Source organism: Meriones unguiculatus, chromosome X, assembly GCF_030254825.1.
Source record: "Meriones unguiculatus strain TT.TT164.6M chromosome X, Bangor_MerUng_6.1, whole genome shotgun sequence".
Lineage (NCBI taxonomy): Eukaryota > Metazoa > Chordata > Mammalia > Rodentia > Muridae > Meriones > Meriones unguiculatus.
In genome coordinates this window covers 103,006,703-103,033,298 of record NC_083369.1, presented here as the reverse complement: position 1 = coordinate 103,033,298, position 26,596 = coordinate 103,006,703, and the positions used below count along the sequence as shown (strand labels likewise).

Sequence of the window (26,596 nt, the reverse complement as noted above, 5' to 3'; positions counted from 1 at the left end):
AAGTAACCCAATTAAAAAATGGGGTACCGAACTAACAGAGAATCCTCAACAGAGGAATATTGAATGGCAGAGTAACACTTAAAGAAATGCTCAAAGTCCTTAGTCATCATGGAAATGCAAATCAAAACGACTCTGAGATTTCCCCTCACACCCATCAGAATGGCTAAGATAAAAAACTCAAGGGATGATGTATACTGGAGATGATATGGAGAAAGGGGAATCCTCCATTGCTGGTGAGAATGTAAACTTGTACAACCAATTTGGAAATCAATCTGGTGCTTCCTTGGAAAATTAGGAATAGTGCTACCTCAAGATCCAGCTATACCACTCCTAGGCATATACCCAAATGGTGTTCCACCATTCAATAAGGACATTTTCTCAACCATGTTTGTAGCAGCTCTATCATAATAGCCTGAACCTGGACACAACCCAGATGTCCCTCAACGGAAAAATGGTACAGAAGGTGTGGTACATTTACACAATGGAATACTACTCAGCAATTAAAAACAAGGAAATCATGAAATTTGCAGGCAAATAGTGGGAACTAGAATAGATCATCTTGAGTGAGGTAACCTGGAAGTAGAAAGACATAAATTATATATACTCACTTATATGTAGATATTAGCCGTATAATATAGGATAAACATAATAAAATCTATACTCCTAAAGAAGTTAAACAACAAGGAAATCCCTAGGGAAGAGGCTTAATCCTCATTCAGAAGGACATACAGGGTATACATCAGAAGTAGAAGACAAGGAACAGTAAAAGAGCCTTCCACAGAAGACTTCTGAAAAAAATCTACCCACCAGGGTATCAAGGAGATACACAGAGTCATAGCCAAATTTTGGGCAAAGTGTCAGAATCCTTATGGAAGAAGAGGGAGATAGAAAGACCTGGAGAGGACAGGAACTCTACAGGGAGAACAACAGAGCCAAAATACCTGGCCCCAGAGGTTCTGGAGAGACTGATATTCCAACTAAGGACCATGCATGGAGAGGAACTAGACCCCCTGTTTAAAGGGAGCCCATGGGCTGCTCAGTTTCCAAGTGGGTTACCTACTAAGCTTACAGGGGTTGTCCCTCACATGAACTCAATGGCAGGCTCTTTCATCACCTCCCTTTGGGGTAGGTGCAGCCTTTCCAGGCCACAGAAAAAGATGATGCAGCCAGCCTTGATGAAAACTGATAGGCTAGGGTCAGATAAAAGGTGACTCCTGTTATATCTATCCTCCTCTATCAGGTGACTAGGGAAAGATTATAGAGGGAGAAAAGGGAGGGTAGGTGGGACTGGGAGGAGACAAAGGTAGGAGCTGCAGCATGGATACAAAGTGAATATATTATAATGAATAAATATATAAATATTTTTTTTAATTTAAAAAATGGTAATAACATATTGCTCTAGACTAAGCCTGCTGGGAGACTGGCTACTGCAGGAGGGGTCGTATCAGAGCATCTATTTACAGATATTCAGCTTTCATATGTTTGTCTCCCAAAAATTATCCACATGGGAACAATTTCACCCAAAATACTAAAATTAAACATTATTTTTTCGGCTCTCATCAGTACTAACCCCTAATGTGTTTTCTTTTATATTATTTTGACTTTTTATTAATTAGACTTTATTCTCTTTGTATCCCCCCATAAGCCCCTCCCCCCTCCCCTCCTGATACCACCCTCCCTCCCCCTTCTTCACTCATGACCCTCCCCAAGTCCACTGATAGGGGAGGTCTTCTTCTCCTTCCTTCCGCTAATGTGTTTTCAATAGGAAACAAAAAAAAAAAAAAAAAAAAAAAAAAAAAACTAATGAACAACAGTATCTACCACTAGTAGATTTTTTTACCTGTAACTTTTAAGTGTAATTCTTTTAACTGGATGTTCTCCAGCACTAAAAAATGTTTATACTGGCAAAATTTATGCATAGAAAATGTTATCTTTTTAAACTTAAATTAGTTAAAAACTTTTCTGTTTGTATTATGTAATATCTTTTCCAACTAAAATCAGTTCTTATTTTATCTTCAAATTAACTCATTGTCTACACTGCATTATAAAACTAAAAAGCTAGTTAGTTTTAACAAAATATACCCTTCTATTTACCCAAGGACATTATATATGAGCTCATATTCATTGAGTCATATGTCATATATCAGTTATACTTTACATTCTTTAATTTAAAATGGCATACTAGAACTAAAATGATTTTACAAGTGGATAAAATATATCACTGATATCTTTTTTTTCCAAAAGGCTTATTAATAAATAATATTATCTATACAACATTCTGCCTGCCCACTAGATCTTACTATAGATGGTTGGGAACCACCATGTGGTTGCTGGGAATTGAACTCAGGACCTCTGGAAGAACAGCGAGTGTTCTTAACCTCTGAGCCATCTCTCCAGCCCTATCACTGTTTTCTTAATCTGATATTTGTTATCTATCAGTAAGTATTCCTTAATTTCTTTGTGGTTTTGATAGCTATACTAAAATATATATTCATGTTTTTTTATTTAAAATTTAAGTCTGATATTCTCAAAAGTAAAACAGATTTTCCTAATTAACTTGACATGAATTATGTCTTTTCCAATTAAATTATAATTGAATATTTTCAATTAAATTGATTCAAAAAAGTACTTTCAAACTTTTATATATAAAGTATATAATAAATTCAAAGCAGTTTATTAAAATTATCATTTTAGCAAGCGTATGTATTTTATTCTCTTAATCTTTTGTAAGGGTAGTGGGTTAAAATAAATGTCCCAAAATCAAAGTATAATGAATCCCATAGTCATTTAGTAAATATTAGTAAAGCCATTCTGATAAGCTTCCTAGAAATTAAAAACATCATTCTCTCCAATGCATCATTTAATGTATCATGGGGTCCTTTGTTTTCATGAAATAGAGATACTACTATTTATTTTAAATGTACTGCTATCTATTTAAGATGTGCTAATTTTGGGGGGTTAAGTTTATTTATTGAATTCTTATTGAATTCTGCCAGCAAGAATAACCTACTATTACACAGGTAGAATTGATCGCAAATTATCACTTACAAGGAACAACTGTGTTTTGTTTCTATCATGAAAGTGAAATAAGTGTTTGATATGATTTTGAGAAGCACTTTGCTTGTCTTAGGATATTGTTCATAGTTCCCTGCATAGTGGCATTCCATCAATGCACTTTCTTTTTTAAATTTTTTTATTAATTACGCTTTATTCACTTTGTATCTCCCTATAAGCCCCTCCCTCCTTTCCTCCCAATTCCACCTTCCCTCCCCCTTCTTCACAAATGCCCCTCCCCAAGTCTTCCTCTCCTTCCTTCTGATCCTAGTCTGATCAGGAGTGACTATATTGTCTTCCTCTGTGGCCTGGTAAGGCTGCTCACCCCTCAGGAGGAGGTGATCAAAGAGCAGGCCAATCAGTTCATGTCAGAGGCAGTCCCTCTTCCCATTACTATGGAACCCACTTGGACACTGAACTGCCATGGACTACATCTGTGCAAGAGTTCTAGGTGGTCTCCATGCATGGTACTTGGTTGGAGTTTGAGTCTCAGGAAAGAACCCTGTGCTCAGATTTTTTGGTTCTGTTGCTTTCCTTGTGGAACTCCTGTCCTCTCCAGATCTTACTATTTCCCACTTTAAGATGTACTAATTTTTAAATCATTGAAAATGACATTAGTTAAAGAATTTTTTAGTTCTGTCTTCTATTTTTCATTAGTCCATACACAATTAGTTTTGTGGATATATAAATGTATATAATGTATTTTGATCATATTTACCCCTTATCCTCTAACCCCATCACTTCTGTTGATCTCCTTCCTCTTCGCAAGTAGTCCTCATTCTACATTCATGTCTTTAAAGTCATTTTAAAAGAGTTTCACTACATAGCTGATGGTGGCCTGAAACTTAAAATACCCCTGTGTTGGTATAATATTATTGTGGAATGTACCCTTGTTCATTCAAGTGCTGATTTCTCTACCCCACTCTCTGGTTTCAATCCGGACATTGCATTGTGATGCTTAGAATAAGCATCACCTGTCTCAAGTTGTGTAAACCTGCCACCATTTGTTCTCTGTGTTGCCAAAAAAAAAAAAAAAAAACAAAAAAAAAAAACTAGCCAGTGCTGTGCAATGGGGAGAATAGGGTGGGACATCCTGGTCTGGAGGGGAGAAAAAGGAAGCAAGAGAAGAGGAGAGCAGAGGTTGGCAAGACAGGACTTGGAACCATGTGGAGAGATGAACCGGACCTAAGATATGACTAAAAGCAAGTATAATGTGTGAAATCTGAATGGTAGGAAATTCTACGGGCTTGCCCAGCATTGTTCTCTAGGTTAATTAAATAAATCCTAGTCTCTGTGCCATAATTTGGGTATACAGCTGTTTCAGAAATAACCATTGTTTAACTCCAGATAAATCAATAATAAATATTAATAACCCACAACACCCCTGTTTCTGTCTTCCAAGTACTGGAACTACAGTCATACACATCACTTCAGACTAAGAAATGGGTTTTGATAACAGACCACTGTGTGGTTTTAACTTGTTTCTCAGATACTCATCCCATTCATTTTTAATAATTTACTTGAACAAAATTACCTCAGTTCTCACACCTCTAAAAATGAAAAAGGGCTAGGGATGTAGCTCAGTGACAGGGCACCTTCCTAGTATGTGCAAAGCCTTGAGTTCAATCCTCAGTGGAATGAATAAAGGGGGAGCATTAGAAATAAGTCATCCTCAGAGTTGTGCACTAATCAGGAGAAAATGTAATCATGTTCACTTAGGAGATGCACTTACAGATAATTCTACTTTTCACTTCAACTCATTATGAACCAACATATACTATTTTATATTCTTTAGACCAAATGTCCAATACGAATAATTTAATGATAAAATCTTAATATTTAGAGGCAAATACCCACCAGAAAATTTATTTTCATTTCCATATATTTTCTGTAGAGATGTAGTAGGGTGATGCATTAAAGGCATTTTAAACATAAAATGTATTTCATTAGAATGAATTATGTAAAGGAAGTACAGTAAAATAGTAGCAAAAGTAGACAGAAAATTGTCTGCCAAAGACTTTGTTATTTTTTCTAGTAAATCAACAAGTTAGGATGGTATTTTACTTTATTGCATAATAATAAAGATGTGATTAAATTACAAATTATAAACGTAATTAAAGTATAAACAGTTACATATTCACTACATTATAATAATGACAGCTTTGTGTATATCTAAACTTATGCTAAATTTCAGATGATAACTTGAAGACAAATGTGCAGTAATGTCTACCATTTTTTTAAAGTGCTTTTAGGTGGCAAATTACTAGCAGAATGATATCAGGAAAATCCAGAAAGAAAGAAAATGGGGATGGGATTTCTTTGTGAAAGGTACAATTTTATTTGATTACCATTTGCATTTCAGAAAATAGCAGAAACCACTATGATGTAATGTATGTTAACTTACGTACACAGCTTTTCAGAGTGTTATGTTGGTACAATTGTGGTGATGCACAAATACTGTACTTACTCAGTGTGGTCACTAGGTGGCAGATGCACATCACGCATGCAGCCCTTTCTCCATCTTGTACTGTGGCTAGATTAAGCCCAGGTCGGGGGGAGGGGGGGATAGAAAAAAAAATCACTGTGAGTGAGGTAACCCAGACCTAGAATTATAAACATGGTATGTATTCACTTATTTGCTATAAAGTATAGGATAACCATGCTCCAATCCACAGACCCAGAGGGACTAAATAACAAGGAGTGTTCAGGTGGGGAGGTGACATGAATCTCCCTATGAAGAGAAAATAGATTTTGTGGGTGTGGATGGGAATAGGAGGGAATCAGGTGGGGTGGAAAGAGTATTGAGAAAGATAACTGGAATTGGGGAGAATTTGGGGGTTAAATAGAAATCTAGTGCAATGTAAACTCCCAGGAATCTACAAGGTGGCCCTAGCTAAAACTACCAGTAATGGGGGATATGGAGCCTGAACTGGTCATCTCCTGTAACCAGGGAAGTCTTCAGTAGAGTGACTGGGACATCAACCGAGACACAAAACCTTTGATCTACCATTTGCCCTGCCTACAAAATGTGCAATGGTAAAGGTGGTGAGGAACTTGTGGGAGTGGCCAGCCAATGACTATTCCAAATTGAGACCCATGCCACAAGAGGAAGCCCATACCTGACACTGCCTGGACAGCCACGAACCAGAGGCTGGATAGCCTACGATATCTGAAGTTAGAGACCTAGGATAGAATCAAACATTGTCAGAAAAAAAGGTCAATAAAATGTTCTTAATGATACTCTTCTATACTTGTGGTCTGGAGCCTAACATAATCACCATCAGAAAGCTTCACCCAGCAACTGAAGAGAGTAGATACAGAGACTCACAGCCAGACATTAGGCAAAGCCTGGAGAATCATACAGAGGAAGAGAAGGAAAGATTAGAGGAGCCAGAGGAGTCAAGGAGAGCACAAAAAAAAAAAAAAAAAAAAAAAAAAAAAAAAAAAAAAAAAAAACAGAGAATTAACTGAGCAGGGCTCACAGGAGCTTATAAAGACTGCAAAGACAATCAGGGTCTGACCTAGGTCTGACCTAGGTCCTCTTCATATATGTTATGGTTGTGTATCTTGGTGTTTTTGTGAGACCCCTGACAGTGGGAGTGGGGACTGTCCTTGACTCTTTTGAAATCTTTTTTTCCTCTTTGTCCAACCTTGATATTAGGGGGTTGTCCCTGGTCTTGTTGAAGCATGATATACCAAGTTTGAGTAATATTCCTGGGAGGCCTGCCCCTTTCTGAATAGAAATGGAGGAGTAAATCTGGACAAGAGGGGAAGTGAGGAGGGACTGGAAGGAGAGAAAGGAAGGGAAACTGTGGTTGGAATATATCACATGAGAGAATAATAAATTTTTAAAAATCCAAAGTGGGACATTAAAGGTTCACAAATGTGGTTTAATTGTGAAAACAAAAAGGGGTTGTGGGTATACTTTTGACAACAATACACATAGCAGCAAACCAGGAAAAATAAATCTGGAGTCTGTCTTTCTCCCAAAGACAGTAGCAAATTCTTACAATCTCTGAGAATTTGAGACATGACCTTGTTTGCGGTCATAGTCTATTATCATTAACAAATTAATGTTTATTGGTGCAATTACAAATATAAAATAATATATCATGATACAATGCAAACTATCTATAAAAACCTATTCCTATGCCACTAAACAGTTTGTATCAAACATAACAAGGAAACAAATGCAGTGCCATCTATCATGCGTGATATTCCAAGCACAATATTAAGCATTCCATTATACAAACTCTCCCAAAATTCTGAAAGGTAAGTGTTATGCTTACTCCTCTGTCACAGGTGAGAAGGCAGGAAAATGGCCCCAAATCACTGAACCAGTAAATGCCAGAATTTGGATGAAGATGTAGGATTTATTTTGTATTAAATTTCAATAGTTAACATTTAAGTATTAAAGCACAGCAATTCAACAGTGGGTTGGTATGCCTATGTATGTATTTTTCTTTATTTGGCTATACAATGCATATTTCTATGCTTCCATATGAATTATATGTTTGAATCTGTATATATGGAAGTGTGTGTGCACATTCATGTACCTTAAAGATGTCTTAGAGATGCTTCTGGTATCCATGCCTACATTCATACGGTATAGTCAGTTAGGTGGGATTAATAATTGTTGCTCTCTATAAGTTAAAAACAAAGGCACATTAAAACTCATGAGTTTATTTTAAAAGTTTGTATGTCCATTTATAAGTGATTGGAAGTTTATGTTTTCACAATCTAAATCCACATATGTCTGTGTATATGCAAGTCTGATTAGTCTGATTCTATTTGTAGCATGAAGTCCTGTATTCATCTATACACCCATTTTGGCATATATATATATGTGTGTGTGTGTGTGTGTGTGTGCGCGCGCGCACGCGCGCATTCATCTATTTGATGTAGGCTTAGAATTTGTGTACCATTAAATCCTTAGGAGACCATATGTAGAGCACTATGGTAGAGTATGAGTATGTGCATCAACATGTGTAAGTGTTGACATGTAAGGATATAGCTGTATATGTGTGCAATTACAAATCTGTGCATGTTTGCAAATGTATTTTATGTATGTTACTTTTAAATATATATGTATAACTGTTCTTGTTTAAGACATGGTCTGCCTAGGTATTTAGTGTGAAAATGTATGGTATCTCAGTACATATCTGCATTTACAATGATGTTTACATAAATGAGTGTATTTACAGAGCACTACATGCACATGTTTATAAGATTCTTAGTGTGTCTCCATCCAAGCTGGTACAAAAGCCTGTAGAGCTGCATTTGCATTCTTGGTATCTATCTCTGTATGTATCTATGAGATTTTATGTCTATGTGGACATGCTTTGCTGATGACCTAGATTCATCAATGTAAGCCTCCCTGTGTCTATGTATCTGTGTATATACAGGATATGTATGCATAAGGGTACTTGCCAGGAAGTCTCTTCATTTATATCTAATGACTTGTTACATGTGTGCTCAGTGTTGATAAATTTATCTACTTTACGTACATCCATGTGAATATCTGCATACCTATGTAGGTACATTTTTGTTAATACCAATGTGTCTTCATGCAAATTAATGAAATTTATAACACAGATTGAATCTCTACATGTATGAGTCAATGTTTGTGTCTCTAGATTGGCATGTGAAATGTGATAACTGAGGGTGTACGGGAATTGTGGATGCCTATCGAAGGTATATCGTGGTCCACGGATTTGTTTTTTGCCTCCCTCCCTCTATGGTATAAATGTCCATCAGTGTTTCCATTATACATATAATTATGGATTAAAGTGCCCATGTGTATCTTTGAAGCCATGCTACATACTTTCAACGTGGTTGAACATATTTCTATGTCTGTGAACACAGGTTTTAATAAATACATATGCTTCTGAGTGTATTTGCATATCTCTGTGCTTATATAGGTATATATTTCTGGATCACTGTGTGTGTGTAAACTGGAGCATTGTGTTCTGCATATACACCTCTGCCTCTGTAGACATTTCTGTGTCATCTCTCTATATAGATATGGGTGTGTACAACTTTGGTTCTCTGTATATGCATGAGTTTTTGTGAATCTATTTCTGGATATCCATGTACCTTAGCATATTCTTTTTGTTTCTTTATTATTTATTAAAATTTATTCACTTTGTATCCCACTGTAGCTCCCTCTCTCATCTCCTCTTGGTCTCACCCTCTGTCCCTCTTCCCCCCTACACCCCTCCCCTAGTCTACTGATAGGGGAGGTCTTACTCCCTTACTCTCTGACCCTAGCCTATCAGGTCTAGTTACGCAGCCTCACCACAGGGAGGTGATAAAAAAGCAGGCAAGCAAGTTTATGCCAGTGACTGTCCTGCTCCCCTTACCTAGATGTCCCTCAACCAAAGCACTCTGTGTCTTGGTTTTCTCATCTCTAAAACATGAATGATCTCACCCTAGCCTGTCAGGTCTCATCAGGACTGGCTTCATCTTTTTCCTCTGTGGTCTGACAAATCTGCACTCAACAGGGGGAGGTGATCAAAGAACTAGCCACTGAGTCCAAGTCAGAGACCTGCCCCCCTTACTAGGGAACCCACATGGAGACTAAGCTGCCCAAGAGCTATATCTGAGCAGGGGCCTAGGTCCTCTCCATAGCATATTCTTATTAATATGAATGAGTTGCTATAAAAATGTTTGTCTACATCCATTTTTGTTAGCATCCTTGTATCTTTATATGTTTATTTGTGTAGTTTTGTTTTTTGTGGATGTGTATAGTCATATATACATAACTCTGACCAATGTATCTGTATGGAAAACTCTCTCTATATATTGTATTACTATGCACGTATGCATATAAAAAATTCCTCATGAATCCACTTTGTCTTATTGGTGTGTGCACATATATGTGCTTATGCATCTCTGTATATACACACATATATACGTATCCATAGGTTGTGATTTCTGTGCATTTTTATGTATATATGTTGTTTTAATAATAAACAGAACTTTTTGTCTATGTAAGCATGAGCATTTTTATGCATTTTTGATCACAAGTATGCCTGTGTGTGTGAGAGAGAGAGACTTAAAGCATGTGAATGCCATATATAAATGGCTAAATAAACATAGTTAGAGTTTCAGTGTAGTATGATGAGTTTCATCTGATGAAATGACTCTGAATTTGTCAAATGTGAGGCAAGTTGCTGTATGATGTCACATGGATGTTGTGGATTACATCTCTCTATCCATAGCTTTTTTTCTTCATTGTGGTATATGTCATGAGACTAAAAAGACCTTGGACCTAGGCTGCATATGGACAGGTTAATTTCTAGGCTGATCAGTACATCTCTATGTGCTAATGCAAGGCTAGATATGGTCTGGCAATTCAGATAAGGTAAAGTGAAGCAGTGGTAAAGAAAATCCCTCTGCTGAAAAAGTAGTACCTTTACACTTTAGAGTTTAGAGTAACAAATATTCATGTTGTGGGGTGGCTTTATGATAGAAAGGTGACTCCAAGTGTTATAAATAATAATGAGGCCATTTGAATAACTAGTTAAGTTGTAGAGCCTATGAGTGAAATTCTTGTGATTCTGGTCTGTGCCTAATCAGGTATGTGTGAAGTTATGTTTTCTATTAAAGGAGTCAAGTGTATTTGGCAGAGGTAAAGCCATAGATTTTAGGCTGTCTTGTATGAAGTATGAGTATGTAGCATGAGTATAGTATGGTGTGAGGTTAGTGTGTTTTCTACGGTGCCATAGCTTTTATGACTATAATTTTCTAGATGTGCTCAAGTGCATTGCTAGTGATATTCACTGACTCTAGAAAATGCCCTCACGGTTAAGGACAGATACAGATGTTTGAGTCTACACACTGGATTCCAATGATTCTATGTTTGAGTAAGCTAATATTTGCACTTTAGACTGTCTGCTTTATGTAAAATTAATCTTGGTTTTAATAGGGATGAGGGGTTGGAAAGATGGCTCAGAGCACTGGTTATTCTTCCGAAGGTCCTGAGTCCAATTCCCAGAAACCACATGATGGCTCATAACCATCTATAATGCAATTTAGTTCCCTCTTCTGATAACAAAGAAACAAATAAAAGGGATGAACTACCTTATGTGTAGGGTTCTTGTATATAGTATATCAGTTTCATGCCTCATGGGGCAAGTTTGCAATATGTAGGTTAATTCTAGCTGTGGTATGAGGTTTGCCAGGGTTTTAAAGTGTTTGGTTGAATAAGTTTGGGATGTGACAGAGTCTTGCTATGTATTTTAAATTCAGTTTAAATTAAGACACAATTCTTTGTGTTGTGAGGCATGTCATTATGAAGTTGGATGTATCATGAATTGTGGGCCTTTTGTTAGGTGTCTGCTGATTAAGTTTGTATAGTATGATATGTTTTCCCATTATAGTGTATGTGTTTTATTACTTATGTATTAGAACCCTTATTACTATTTTCATATGTATGTCGTACATTTCAAATCACATATTGATGGGGCATGATGTGAGGCTGTGAAGAGTTTCTGCATCAGAATGTTGTGGAATTCTGTACTGTTCAGACAACCTAATATGGGCTGAGTCTTCAAACTATGATTTGGTCCTAGGTGCTTCAGAGTGAGTCTTGGTACAGGTGAAGGCCTGAAAATATGGAAACTGTGGGACTGTGGGGAGTATCTATGACTTCTGATATTTTGTATATTGTGGAAGGCATAGTTTCTTTGGAAAGTTTTCCAGGGTAGTGTTGGGAGTGAGCATGTACACTACAGAGTCTGCCCAAAAGGTGAAACAAGAATGCTTGTAGGGTAAAACTGGGCTGTAAAAGGTATGACTGGTAAGTTATTTGTAAAATATGGTATAAGTATTGATTCTGTGGGCCAAGTCTGAGTCATATAGCAATGTTGTGTAGAGAAATATATAGTTTCCTTATAAAGCATTTACATTGAATAGTGATTCCATCTACCTTGAGGTTATTCTGTACATGTATCTTCAATTTTGTTTATCACAGTTTTTCTGTCTACTTATGATATCCTACATATAAATATTATAAACATATTCCATATATTGTGAGATGCCTGTCTTGTGTGTCAAGACAAACTGTAGATGGTGCTGTATGTTTTGGGCTATTCTTCCCAAAGTAGGATGATTGTATGTTGTACAGTACATCTGTCTTTTAAAGAGAGAAATTTACATTGTATAACTTACCTGTGACTTCTAGGTAATGTTTTGGTGTGAAGAGATGAGTTCAGATAGACATACTAGGTTCCCTGCGGGCATTATAAAGTGTTTTTATAGTGCTCTGAATCAAGATTGTGTTTTAAGGCGAATCCACATGTTAAGATAATATTGGGTGCGTTCTAGTGCAAATCTCCACATTTGGTTAACTTTAGCATTGTGAGGTAGGGCTGTGTCACTTTCATTTATTTTTGAAAATGTTATATATTCATATAATGAAGTATGATCATATTGCCTTCTATTTCTTCTCTTCGACACCCCTAAAGTTGCTTCCAGCATGCTCCCCTCACAACTTCATGTCTTCTTTGAGATAGGGTTGTACGCCATGATGGAACTATATGCTGGTGGCCTTGTGTAATGAAACATGTGTGGAGTATTAAATTGGTTTTGATATTGGATGGTTAATGTACTATTTATAAAAGAATTCATACATTATAGTACTCAAACTTTCAGGCAGCACAGGATATTGGGTACAGTGTTTCTTGGTGCTGTAGTGAGTGCCGGTGTGTCTGAAGTTCCAATCATTGTGGTACATTAGGAGATAGCTACTGGCTTTGTGTCAAGTTTCTGCATTGTGGGATTACGTTGTATAGAGGGGTGAAACAGCATACTTTTCAGAATGAATTTGAAATTTGGGTAAACTATGCAACTGTAAGGCAAGACTGGGTTTTTGTTTTGTTTTGTTCTGGAAATTGGAGATTGTTTTGTTTTTACTTCTTTTGGTTCTGTTTGGAGTTTGCTGTTTTTATGTCTTGGTTTGAAGTACTAGAGAGGGAACTTAGAGCCTTGTATACATCCACATCCATCAAGTGCATTTTGTGTGAAATGTCTTAGAGCTGCTAGCCAAAACGTCGGTAGGGGAGGCAATCTGTATGTTTGAAGACCGGAAGTGCATGCTGTGTGTCTGCCTGTTATACAGTATGTTTTGAGAAGCATTTCTAAGTTGCTTTGTTTTGCTGTATAATTCTAAAGAATCTGTATTTTTGAGACTGTTTATGCATTAAAAGACTTACATAAAAGTTTTAGGAGATGGTGTACACTACAGATTGTGTGCTTTGATGCAATTTGGAATACTGTGTCACATTTCTGCATGTTGTTGGTAGAGCTCTGTGCAACTTCAAGGTTCTTGATTATTTGAAGATTACCTAAATCATTGTACTAGAAGGGATGTCTAGACATTGTAGAACATGACCTATGAATTAGCACTAAAAGAAGAAACATCATTGTACTGTGTTTATATTGTGTTACAGTTATGTTTTCTAACTGAGTACAGGTGTTTGGTATAAATTTGGGAATCATATTGTAAGAGCATGTAGGGGTAACTCTTTTTTCTGTGTTATATACCCATGGCTTGCTGTTTATGAATGGACTTTACAGTGAAGGTCTGTGTAGAGTGGATATATATTCTAAGTGTGTCCCTGTGTTGTGATATATAGAAATATATGTATTCTGAGGTTATGGTGAGTATTTTCAAAGAAATGTGTGTGATAAAAGGCAAGTGTGGATGTTAAACAGAATCTCTGGGTGTTGTCAGGCCTATCTGTATCTTATATTCCACTGTCTGGTATCCAGAATCTCTCCATCTTATGGGACAAGTGTTAATGTCATATAAATGCTGAGTTGTGGAGTGTGCCCAATATTGTAGCATGTATCTTAGAGATGCTTCTACATTTTGATTCATTTTTGTTAATGAAACAAGCAGTGCTGTTGGATGAATCCAAGTGTCACTATATAAGTTTGGATGTTGTAGGGCAATTTTAGGTTTTATAGCTAATTCTTTGTTGTGTGGCTTTTGTATGTTGTTCACCATTTGTGTCTTAAAACAGGATATGTTTTGAGGTCATAAAATCATGTGGGGTTCATGTCTTTGTACTGATGCTTTAGTCTTTTCAAACCACTTATTGTAGTGAGAGGGGGCACACACACATGGCACCATGTATATGTGGAGGTCAAAGGACAACTTATAGGAGTCAGTTCTCTCCTTTCACCATGTAGGTTCCAAAGATCAACCTCAGGCTCTCCAGTAAGTGACTTTGCCCACCAATTTCTCTCACCAGCTATGGTAGTTTCGTCTTTACGACTTAGAGAAAGTGCAAGTTCATGCCTAAAGTCTGGCTGACATGAGAGTCTGTACAATTTGCAAGAAACCTAACAATAAGCCTTCCAATAGTGAAGCCTATCTAGGCAGATTGTGTATAGGATTTGTTTGTATGTTTCAGTGTTTATGCATTGTGGTAGTCATCAGGAGGCTATATTGGTCAAAATATTTTTACAGTCACTATATATGTTATGAGGAGATTCTGTGTCTTTGAGGCATATAAATGTGTGGTTGTTGTGTGTATATATTGTGAGACCAGCATAGATCTTGTGGTGTGAGTTTCTGTAAAGTGGAGTGCTGGTATCTAGCTTCACATGAGATTCTTCAGTTTGGTTTCAATCCTTTCTGCTCATTATTGGCAAATTTTTGTTAAAGGTTCAAGATTTTCTTTGATAACTGTCTGCATTTAGAATAAAGTTTTTTAGGTGAGGATATATTCTATCTTCAGGCAGTGGTTTACATGACTAGTTGTATGACTAAAATGAACAATTTAAGTCTGTTTTGTGGGGGCAGTATGAATTTCACTAGGTTAGATATAGTGTGCAAGGTGTCTTAGTTGGTAAGGGATAATCTTGTGTCCTGGGCAAATTTGATGTCACAGGGTAAATTATCTATATTGCTGTATGTGTTTAAGTCTTACAGAGGGAATGGCAATAATGCATATTATATGTTTATGAAGTTTATTAAAGGCTTTTTTATATGTTGTCCAAGATTTCTATGCAATCAAGGGCAAATGTTTGTGTAGTAAATGCAAGGTTTGTACAGGGATGAGGTATAGGGGGAAATAGTATATGACAGAAAATGCAACTATATAATTGTGCTGTGTGGTCTATCTGAGCAGGCTAAGCCTTGACAGTTGGGGGAGTCCAGGTGTTGTGTAGTAAGCCAAGGTATGGAAAGAATTGGAATATTCTTTCCAATATGAATAGAATGATACTTATATATGTTAAGAGCTTTGTCTCAATGTTTTTCAGCATTTCAGACGTTTGTAAAACAAGTTTGGATAAGGTAGGGTGGAAAAGGTATTTTACAGTGCTTGTCTAGTGTTGTGGAGTAAATCTGTGTCTTGTTGCTGTTATTGTTGTAGTAATTATTACTATATTATGTAATTTCTTCATGATGAATCCTTTGTGAACTTACTTAACACCCGTCAGTATGCCTGTGTTCTTTGAAGCTAATATTTTATTAGAGAGGCAATCTGTATATTGTGGGATTAACTTGGCAATTTGGGAGAACATCTGCTCATTTTGGGTGTTATGAAGCAAGTCAATATATTACAGGCATTACATAGCAGTTTACTGTAGAGTTTTCCATGCTTTCCCCAGTTCTTACATTCCAAGAGCAAGTATTGATATTTTTACAGCAAAAAAATTAGGTTTTGTAGTCCATGTGAAGGTTGTGAGTAGTGTCTTGGCTGTGAGCAATTACTACATATTGTGGGGGAAATTCAAGGTTACTACGCAAGTCTAGTTGGTTGGAAGATTTGAATATCTGGTGTTTCTGGCTATGCATGGCAGGCATGTTGTTATAGAACAGATCTTAATCTCATGTACTTCTCTGAACATCTCAGGGCGAACTTGGTCAATCAAGTAGAGTGAGACTGAGTTCTGCGAAGTTTATGCATCATAGCACTTTATGTGTATTTTCTTCTGTACTTCTTTGTTGTTGCTATTGTGGTGGTTTATTGTTTAATTGGCTTGGTTTCAGACAGGATCTCATGCATTCTAGGTTGGTTTTGAACTTGCTTTGTAGTTCAAGGATGACCTTGAACTTCTAATCTTCCTTTGTCCACCCCCTGAGTGCTGCAGTTATAGGTATACCATACACAGTATTATGTAGTGTTGGGAAGGGAGCCTAGAACCTCTTGTATTCTACCTACTGAACTATGTCCTTATCCACTGCTCAGCTACATTATAGTACTTTTGTATAATAAGCTGGTTTTAGGACTAGTGAATGATGTCTGGTGATTACGTGCATTATGGGGCAAATCCAAGCAATTTGAGAAAAAAAAAAGTCTAGGTTTCAAGAGGTAAGTTTTATTTTGATGGATTAATTTTATTTGCATAGGAGCATTTATTAAGTGTGTTATATCAACTCAATAATCATCTGTAACTACAGAAAGTATCTATGAATTATCCATGTTTTTATGTGGTTTCATTGTAAAGAAGGTATTTTTTAGAAACCAGCCATTATTTTTAGGAATAATAAAAGCCTATCCCCATACACTCCTGTTTGGGTTCTCTGGAGTGAGCCTAGAGAGTCTGGGTGATAGCGAGTCATGCTGGGCATGACAGTGTCCAGTCTCTGTGTGTCACGTGACTCTGGATGTTATGGGTTGAGATATTATGTAGTTTGTCCAGTTTCTTTGTGTTTTGAGGATGTTTTCTGGCTAAAGTAGAGTATTCTTGTGCCTTGTTGGCTGTTTTCAGATTCTTTGGTGTTTCTTCTGATTTTGTAGAGATAAGGGAGTATTTTGTGAAGACAACCTGTGCATTGAAAGTAAAATGTCTGTGTGTGCATGTATTGCAAATCAAGTGTTTGTGTTATAAATTTTATTCTCTGGTTGGCAGGCTAATCTGGTATTTGTGGTGTGACTGTGTAAAATGTGAATATTTAGTCATTCCAGTGTATGTTTTGATCTTCTGAATTATATCTAAGTACTACAGAATGTATCTGTGCATTGTGTCTTTTGTAGAGTGTGCTTTTATGACAAAAGGTACAGTAAAAAGAAGTTATTTTATGTTACCAATCTGCATCCTGTAGTGAGATACTATTGATTACAGGGAACTGCTCCATGCTCTATGGTACATCTAGCTTCTGAGAGTCGATTTACAGGATAGAAACAATGACTGAGTGAGGGGAAATATTTCTATGTATGGGATATGTACATGTGCATTATGAGATATCTACTGTATGTTGTCCAATAATGTTGGAGTTCATGATACATCTTATTGCATAGCTAAGCTAGTATTTCACTAGAGCAATATATTTAGATACTATGAAGAATCTGTGTGTTGTAAGGCAGGCCTTAGTTCTGTGACTTATGAAGCTAATCTGCTCCTTGTAGCAAGGTTTATGTTGTGTCGTGACTTGTATTTTGGAGAAACCTATATGCTGTGGATTATTTCAAGGATTTTAATACTTGAGTTGTAGAGCTAATGTGGTATTCTATGCTGAGCACACATACATATATATGTATATATATTGTGGAGCATTGTAAGAGCATTTGGCGAAAATGAGACGAATCTTTATGAGGAAGAATTTACATATTCGTGCACTGTAGTGAATGCATTACACTGTGTATTTAGTGGAGTGTGGTGAGTATAGATGCTATGCACATATGTGTAGTAGGTACATCCAAATGTTGTGGGCTAAAAACAGTCAATACAGATGTAGTGGTCAAAATATGGGTTGTGATAAGATTGTGTGCTTTATGAGGACACTGTTTGCGGGGAAGTTTGTTTTTCATTTGTTTAGGTTGACTCTTACCATTATTGTCCAGGTTTGTTCATAATAATAACAGTAACAGTATCAGCAGACATGAATGACAACAATTCTTTACCAGGAACTGTTTTTAAAGAGTTTATAAGCATTAACTCATTTGTTCTTCTTAACAGTTGTATGGCACACAATCATTGTTATTCTAAATTTGTAAGCGAGAAAAATACACAAAGAGGTCAAAAAATTTCTTAGGTCATAAAACCAATACTGATGTGTTAGGGATTCCAGCATAAGCAGTTGGAGCTCTGCATTCAAGTTTTGTAATAGAGAGTGGGTATAACTGTTGTGCACAAAGATTTGTGCTCTTTCTGCGTTGAGCTTATGTGAGCTGAAGCTTGTCTTTGCTTTGTGTCATACTGGACATTGTAAGATGGGTTTTTGTACTGTAAGAATGATTTTACTTTGTGTGAGTTTGGTTGTTTAAATGCAAGCTTGAAAGTTGTATGATGGCTTTGTATGTGTGTTGTCATGTGATACAGATGTAGGGCATTTAAGAACATCTGTGCTTAGGAGGATAGCTTTGTATGGTAGAACCTAAGTGGGTCTTAAGTAGCTCACCTTAAGGCTACAGAAAAAGCTTGGTGATTACGAGCACTTGCTGCAATTGCAAAGGATCCATGTTCAATTCCAAGCACCTAAAAGGAAGCTCACAAATGTCTGTAACTCAGGATCCAGAAAACCTTAAATCCTTTTCTGGCCTCTGTGGTTACCAGGCACACACACACACACACACACACACACACACACACACACTTTAATGTTGTTTTTTTTTTTGAAGAATCTGTGTGGTAACAAAAAAGAATCTGTGTGGTATTGGGTATGTGATCATATATATGATAATTTTTAAGGTAAATCGTATTTATGTGCAAATAATTAGATATGAAGCATATAGTTGTTTATGAATCAAGAATAAAATAAGAGTAAGTAAATGTGTTATAGGAAGGGGCTCTGCATTAAAATATGTGCTAAATTTAGGAATATGAATTTAGAAAAACATCATTGTGAACATCAAGGAAATCCACATGCTTTGTAATTAATAACTGTGTATAATGTGGTCTTTGTCATATAGTATATAACTGTAAGTTCATGGTATGTATATGTATGCCATATTGCAAATCATTGCTTTATGGGGTAAAACTGAGTATTGTCTATATAGTCTGTGTGCTGTGAGGTGAATGTATACATATAAAGTAAACATATTCATTGTTTGTTACATTTCTTAGTTCTACTGTAAATTTTCACATTGTGAGTGGTATCTAGTTTAGTGTGCTGTCTGTGATCTGTAGGACATAAGGTATTATGGAGTGCTTTCCATCTGCAGTAGAGTATTTCTGTACATTCTGAGGCTAATCTCAGTACTGTAGGAAAGGACAAATCTGTGTTGTTAAATGATTGTAGATGTTTAAAATAAGCTTCAGTAACAATGGTGGGGTAGAAGGTGATGGTAATGCAAATCTTACATTTCTTAGGTAGCAGGCACTGTACTATACTGAATATAGCTCAACTTGTCGTATTTATTTATTGTTAATCCTTCAAAGTAGCTACTATTGCCATCTTTGTTTTGCAGATGAGTAAACTAAAGAATAAAGAAAAATACTTACCTGTGGCGATACAATTAGTAAGGGATGGGGTCTGGAGGCAAGCCCAGGAAGCCTGCGTCCAGAGGCCTTGCTCTTAATTGATACCAGGCTGTATCTATGCTGTGGGCCAGAACTGTAGCTCAATGACATGGTAATTCATGTCTGTCCTCTGTGATGGAAATTGTTGCAAAGTGGAGTTAATACATGCATTTTATGTTTACATGATATGAGGTGGTTATTTGCATTATAAAATAAGTGTTATAATGTAACTCTGTATAATGTAGAACAAATCTATGCATCCATAGGTTTATCTATACATTTTAAGATACATATGTTGTTACTGAGTATATTATAAGGTAAGTCTGTGACCTGAGTAGCTTATCTGTACATATAGGGTACATATCACTCTTTGAGAGTATTTATATGAGTTATGAGATAAGTATGCATATTAATAGTAGAGTCTATGTATTATGATAGAGTTCTATACATGGCTAGGCATATCTTCTTTTGTAGATAACAGTGAAGCTGACTGCATGTTTTGTAGTAATTCTGAGAGTCTGTTAAAAATGGGTTATTGGCAGATGGCAATTGTGGAAAACTCCCCCTTTCAATGGACTAGGGGAAGGGGATAGGGGTTAAGTGAGAGGGAGGGTGGGATTGGGGCAGAGTTGAAGAAGGGACTTCAATAAGAATATATAATGAATAAATTGTGAAAAAAATTAAAATTAAAAAAATGGGTTTAGTCCTGATGAGACCTGATAGGCTAGAGTCAAATGGAAGGAGAGGATGACCTCCTCTATCAGTGGACTAGGGCAGGGGCATGGGAAGAGACAAGGGAGAGAGGGTGGGATTGGGAGGAGATGAGGGAGGGGGCCACAGCTGGGATACAAAGTCAATAAATTGTAATAAATGATAATAATAAATATTTTTAAAAAATGAGTTCATGTATTTGGGAGCAATGTCTAGACTGTAGAACTACTGCAAGACATGTTTATTTTTTTAAAGGTGATGATGTACAAAAATGTGCTACTATTACAGAAGTCTGAGCATTATGGCAGTGAAGTGCTGTGTTCTGAGATGTGTTTACATGTTATAGTTTACATTTGTACTGCAGGATGAGTGTTGATACTGTGGATCACCTTTGTGATGGGGGCCAGGGAGAGTACTAGACTACCTTAGAGAGTAATTCTACAAATCTGGAAGGAGATTTGGATGATGTGGGACAAATGAATACCTATTAGGCACGTGCTACCACTTTAGGTTTGCATTGTAGGTTTATCATGAGATGAACTGGTATGTATGTATAAAATAAGTATGTGTATAATCTATATAAGTGTATAAAATAAATATATTCATTAAATTAAAATCATGTTTAAGAAGGCATGATCTATATGTTTCAGGTTATACATCTCTATTGCTATTTGGTGGAGTTGAGCAAGACTCAGCATTACTGGAATTGTCTTTGTACCATAAACTTAATCTATGTTTTGTGGAGTAAGATGTACATAGTAAAAGGAGTCTGTGTAGTCTGAAATAAGCCTCTGTTCTATTGAAATGATCTTGGTTATGAGGGATTTATCTGTTTGTAAAAGAGGGAGTTTGTCATTTGGGGAAGTTATGTGGTAGCAAGGGATTTAAGCTGTGTTGTGTGTTTGTGCTTAAGCAGGAAGTCTGCATTCTATGGAGTGATACACTGTGCTGTGGACAGTCTATGTTCTGTGCTGAAGCTTTTCATGATGTAACAAGAGTTACATGAGTGTTGTGGGCAAGGTCACGTTTTCTTGTGAAGGTTAGTGTGACATAAGTCTGTTTCACATGAACTTCATTCACCAGCAGTTTAGTTGGTAGAGCACACATGGGGATTATTATGTATCTTAATGAGACTATTATGCTGTGGCATGAGGATTGCTGTGAGGAGTACTTAAGTGTTCTGTGACGAATCTGTATGCTTTTGAAAGAATCTATATTATGTAAATTAAGTCTGTACACTTTGTATATTCTGGATAGTGTCTCTGTAATATGAAAATGAGCTATAATGCTAAGATTTTCTTTGTTTTACAGGCACTGTCTTCATGGTGAGGTAAGACTCACCATGTGGTGGAGATAAATGTCCTTTAGCTTGGTCTCTGTGTTGAAGAGAACCTGTGTGCATCTAAAAGAGCTCAGCAACATGGAAGGTGTCCATGTGATAAGGGGCAAATTTTTTTGCTGTGGTGTATATTAATGAATCTCAGGGGAGTGCTCCATTATGCTGTAGGTCATCTGTGGGCTACATGGGAGGAGGGTCTGCATTCTGTGGAGGTAAAGGCTTGTGTCTCTAATTTGGATGAGTTCGTTGTATAGTGCAGGCACAAGTCTGGTTCCAGGCAATTTTCCTTTGACACCTACAAGTAACAATAAAGAATACCTTTTAATGGTTCACATGTACTATTTTTCTAAATGTGCTATTATTTTAATTCCAATTTTACAGCTGAGGAAGCTGATGCACAGGAGGACTGAAAAATTGTCCTATGATCATACAGCTGACAACAAAGAGAGGGAGGTTTGAAACCAGGCCGTCTGTTTCCTGTAACCAAACTATAAGAATCCCTTTGAGCCCTGAGGATATTTGGGACTGTACTAATTGGGAAAACATCACGGTCACTTGTAAGACTATTGACTGTGGCAGTGCTGGAAGGGAAAATAAGAGAGAAATCTCAACGTATTGTGGGGATTGAAAAATTGTAATGCTCAGTCTCAGTACAGGGAGAAAAAATTGACATCATGTCTGTGGAATACCTCTTCCAGCCACTGCTGGCCCCCAAGATCCCTCCCAAGGCCCAACAACTGCATTATGTCACTGCAAATGAGCCAATGTGCATGCCCTGGTGAGTTCCTGTTACCAGGGAAACCATCCTCTAGTCATAAACAAATCACAGCCTAATGTGGCAAGTCAGGAAATGACTAGAGCTATGTCTATGAGCCAAATGTATCCCTTGCAATAACAGCAGGCAAAGAAAGCAGCCTGCTACTCACCCTCCTTTTCCTTCCAAAATCAGAAAAGGCCAGTGGCTGTTGTTAGAAGTCAATAGGAGGTGGAAAAAGCTGTGTGTAAGGGGTACAACAGAGAATAGCAATGATTTTTAACTGTCAAATACTTCTGTTACTATTTAACTTATCTCCTACTAAAAGCCTCCCATGTTTTGTGTCTTAACCCTTCCACTTGTAGTAAAAAGAGATGGACCACGCAATGTTTTTCTGTCTTGAAAAGATAATGACAGTGGTAGCATGTTTTGAGATTCCAAGATTGTTTTACTGCCAGAGACATAATGGAAAACATTTCTGAATTTCATACATTTCTTACATTTCCCTGTTATGTTCCTCTAGAAAATTCCAGTAACCAAATCCACACAACTTTAATTCTCTAAATTCCTAAGGAACAGAAAAAGTATATTACCCCTTGCAGTGTTTCCTTTTAAACACATATTTGAACTGTCAGGATGATCCAAAAAGAGTAACACCTGGAACAGTGTTCTATGTCATTTGATTCCTCAACTTCTAATTTGTAAAAAAAAAAAAAATGAATAAATGAAGTAAGATCTTTAACTATTTAACTTAAATATATATATTAAATGTATATATTCATATATATTTTAGTTATACTTATATTTTGTAAATACATATATATATATATATACATACATATATATATATATCCTGTTTGAAAATCACTAGACTGTATACAGCTAGGATTCTTAAAAGGCAAAAAGCACAAACGCAATGTTTTAGCAGGCTGTTGAATGTGTCAAGAAGGTAAAATTATTACTGTGGAATGTAACCATCTTGAATAGAAAGAAAATGGCCAAACTGTGGAAAGCTACACCCTACCTAGTGGGAGAACAGCTGTGGATATTTCACATCAGTAGAAGAAGGTTGCATTATTCAATACGTAATGCTGAAACAATTGGTGATCTATTTGGAAAAAAAAAACACAAAATTAGATTCTATTTTATAAGATTTAAAGTGAAGTTTATACAGATTGCAGAGTTAATTGTCAAAAATAAATTAATTAAATTTCTAGAGAAATACAGGTGAGAAACACCTGTATATGTGGAGAAACACCTCAAAAAAAGAAAACACAAAAATCAACTGACAGATGTAGGTATTTTAAAATATAAAGCAGTAAAATACCTTCAAAATTACCATCATAAGTGACAAAGCTAAACAGACAAGTAATGACTTGAAAGTAATGTCTTTTAATCACATATGATAAAGAAATTAAGCAAGATGACTTACTAAGGAAAGAAACTTGAGACGGATTCACACCATTTGGTCCACAGATTCCACAGCTGAATTTTTTTCTAGGAGGAAAAAAACAGAAGGAAACACAATTTTTAATTATATGGAAATACATTTCTTAAACCATTTACAATAGCAAAAACGCACATTTATACCTTCAATATTTGGAGCTTAGTAATACTCCCAATGTGATAAAATTATTCATTATCTAAACACGTTTCTACAGGATATTTCAAAATATGAGGAATTGCTTACAATATATACTTAATGAATAAAAAGATTCATCTGATCTTTATTTTGTATTAAATATATATTTCTATGCATTTAAGTGAATATATGTAAAGAAAAATTACTGACAGCAATTATGCTAAGTTTATGGCATTGTACATAATCTTCATGGTCACCTTTTCTTTTTTCCAAATTCTCCACAATACAGTATTTTTGTAATAAAAGAAGAACCAACATTTTAATGAGATGTTTTAATAAGCATATGAAAGCTCTGAGAGTGTAGAGAAGAAAGTCTAGGAACAAAGACCATCAAACGCAAAGATTAAATAGCAATGGAAGATTACACAAAATCAACTCATTATCCCGCACAGCATGATTCCAGCATCACTTGCATGATAGGATGTATGGAATTTCTTCCACAAGATGGAGTCCTGGAAATTTTTCTTCACTACACCAGAGAATAGTCACATGTGCCCGGATGCGTCAGTCACTCTTTGCCGCAGTGCTTTGCTCATGCCCCCTCCCTCTACCTTCAACATGCTGCTCCCTTTCCCTGCAAAACATGCCCCCAGCAGACATGTTCAACTTAAGGGATGGCTTATCTTTGAAGACTTTCTAATAAGCTTTCTGTTCTCATATTGTACTCTGAGCCCGGTTTCGTATTCTAACCCCAAAACCAATCTGTTTATCCTTTTTTTTTTTTTAATTTATTTTATTCCGTTTAAGTCAGGTGTCAAAACCAATCTAAATTCCAAAGAAAATTTAAAATATATGACTTCACCTCTTTTTCTGTTATCTTGCCGTAACCAGCATAAAAGAGCACATACAATATCAGGGATATTGAGACGCAAACAGAAACACTGCATCCATAGGAATCTCTGCTACAGTCTCACATTCCTTTTCAAAAAAAAAAAAAGAAAGAAAAGAAAAGAAAAGAAAAGCACCAAGAACATTCTATTTTTACTGTACAACATGGCATGCAAAAAGCAAATGAATTTTAAAAATGAAGGCACAGTCACAATATTTGTTATTTCTTTTTTCATGATTTTCACCAAATTTTAATATTCCTCATTCAATACATGTTCATCTCTCCTACAAAGCAATCAGTCTTAATATTATTACAGCCGACCTTCTTCATTTCTTTTCCTACACAGACATGTCACGGCACCATCTTCTTAATTAAAAACAAGTGGAATACAGTATTCTATTCTCCACTGTAAAATATTTTCCCCGTGTTCGCCACACACCAAGAAAACAAACCAGATCTGAGAATACCTATGTTATTTCATTATGTCTAATTCAGATATCGTAAAGCTGATACATCATTTTAATATCTTCAATACATTTTATTTTGGGGATATCTTTTCAGATTCTCAATTTATGTGTTTTGTATTTCCTTCTACTACGTATTTCACCATTTAGGAAGCAAGCCTTAAAGTAGGAAAAGTGACCACAAAAATCTTTAGAATATAATCCATTTTCTTGATGCTACGGACTAGGCAAATTCCTACACAGTTCTATGCTATTCTGTTCTGTCAAAATGTATCACTTGCTTTAAAAGCATAGCCTTAGCAACTATTTTATGAGAGCTACTTACCAGTTGCGTGCTTTCTGTCTCTCCATCAGCTTCCGAGGCTGTCGCACTGAAGGAGTGGGAGGGGAAAGCAGCAGCGCAACAGCCTCTTGAAAATAAACTGCGCTGTGAAGAAGGGATTAGCCCAAAGGCAAGAAATAAAATGCCTCAAGATTCTTTTCATAAATCCTCACAAACATTAGATCATACTAAATACTGTACGCTAAAATTCATATGCTCATTAAAGGACACAGTATAATGATTCAACTTTGGGCACAGACCATACTTAAATTACCTTAATTCCTGTGGAACCCCCACAATATCATGGGCTTTTGGCTCTCCCGTCTCCTAGCAACATTCTCGCATTAATACACTTTTCCCCGCAATAGTGTTATTAGACATCAGAGAACACTGACAAGGTCTAGTTTCTGCTGAGGACCACTACTACATTTTGTTTCTCAATATACATTCTCCCCTGGGTATGAAATAAGGAAAGAAAGTGAAGAATTCAGTAAGAAGCCATCTACAGAAAAATTTACGATACAAATGGCATTCCACAGTGAAAAGCAGATTGACTCACCCTGGGTCAAGATAGTTTGGGAACAAAAACATTTAAAAACGAATAGAATATAGTCCAATTTCTTTCTAAATTTTTCTAATATAACAATCCTATTTTAGGTTATAAATAGGTATTTTGTTTTAACGTTTCTAGAATTAACTTTGGGTAACATTTATAAGAACATTTCTCTTAAGATTTCAGCCCAATGTGAAAAAAGATTCACTGTATCTTGGGCTTCTCAAAATCAAATGCAACTTCAGCTATATATAAGTCTTAGTTGCATTTTCTTGATTGTTTTTGTGTAGAAGTAGCAGTTATAAAACCCAATGCAGAATTGATTTCATTGTTCAATTTTTAAATTATTATTTTCTTGTTCTCTCTGTTTATCTGCATCTAGTTTTCTTGCCTTCCTACATGTCTGGTGAAAGGAATAACTTTTTCTGTGAGCCATCCTTGGACACATCACCTTCACTGTCATTCTGCTTCAGGTCCATGCTCCCTCCATGGTGAGTGAGCACTTT

The 26,596-nt window shown here is 36.2% G+C and overlaps 1 protein-coding gene across 12 annotated transcripts in view; it reads right to left on the bottom strand.

Annotated features, from left to right (window-relative positions):
• The window catches only part of LOC110543861 (melanoma-associated antigen 10-like), a 207,929-nt gene extending 182,292 nt beyond the window's left edge, over window positions 1–25,637 (bottom strand). For 3 of the 12 annotated variants that reach the window (XM_060375480.1, XM_060375481.1, XM_060375473.1), the window contains exons 1-7: window positions 25,541–25,637; window positions 23,713–23,777; window positions 23,305–23,388; window positions 21,529–21,821; window positions 19,459–19,606; window positions 6,174–6,237; window positions 5,522–5,587 (exon numbers count right to left, since the gene is read on the bottom strand). The gene's annotated coding sequence lies outside the window, so the exon portion shown is untranslated. Of the gene's footprint in view, window positions 1–4,911; window positions 4,943–5,521; window positions 5,588–6,173; window positions 6,238–7,343; window positions 7,387–7,610; window positions 7,698–19,458; window positions 19,607–21,528; window positions 21,822–22,452; window positions 22,522–23,304; window positions 23,389–23,712; window positions 23,778–24,724; window positions 24,841–25,540 lie in introns of all 12 variants that reach the window. The other 9 variants (XM_060375475.1, XM_060375476.1, XM_060375477.1 and 6 more) reach the window with 9 other exon arrangements.
• Between the last annotated feature and the right edge of the window lie 959 nt (window positions 25,638–26,596).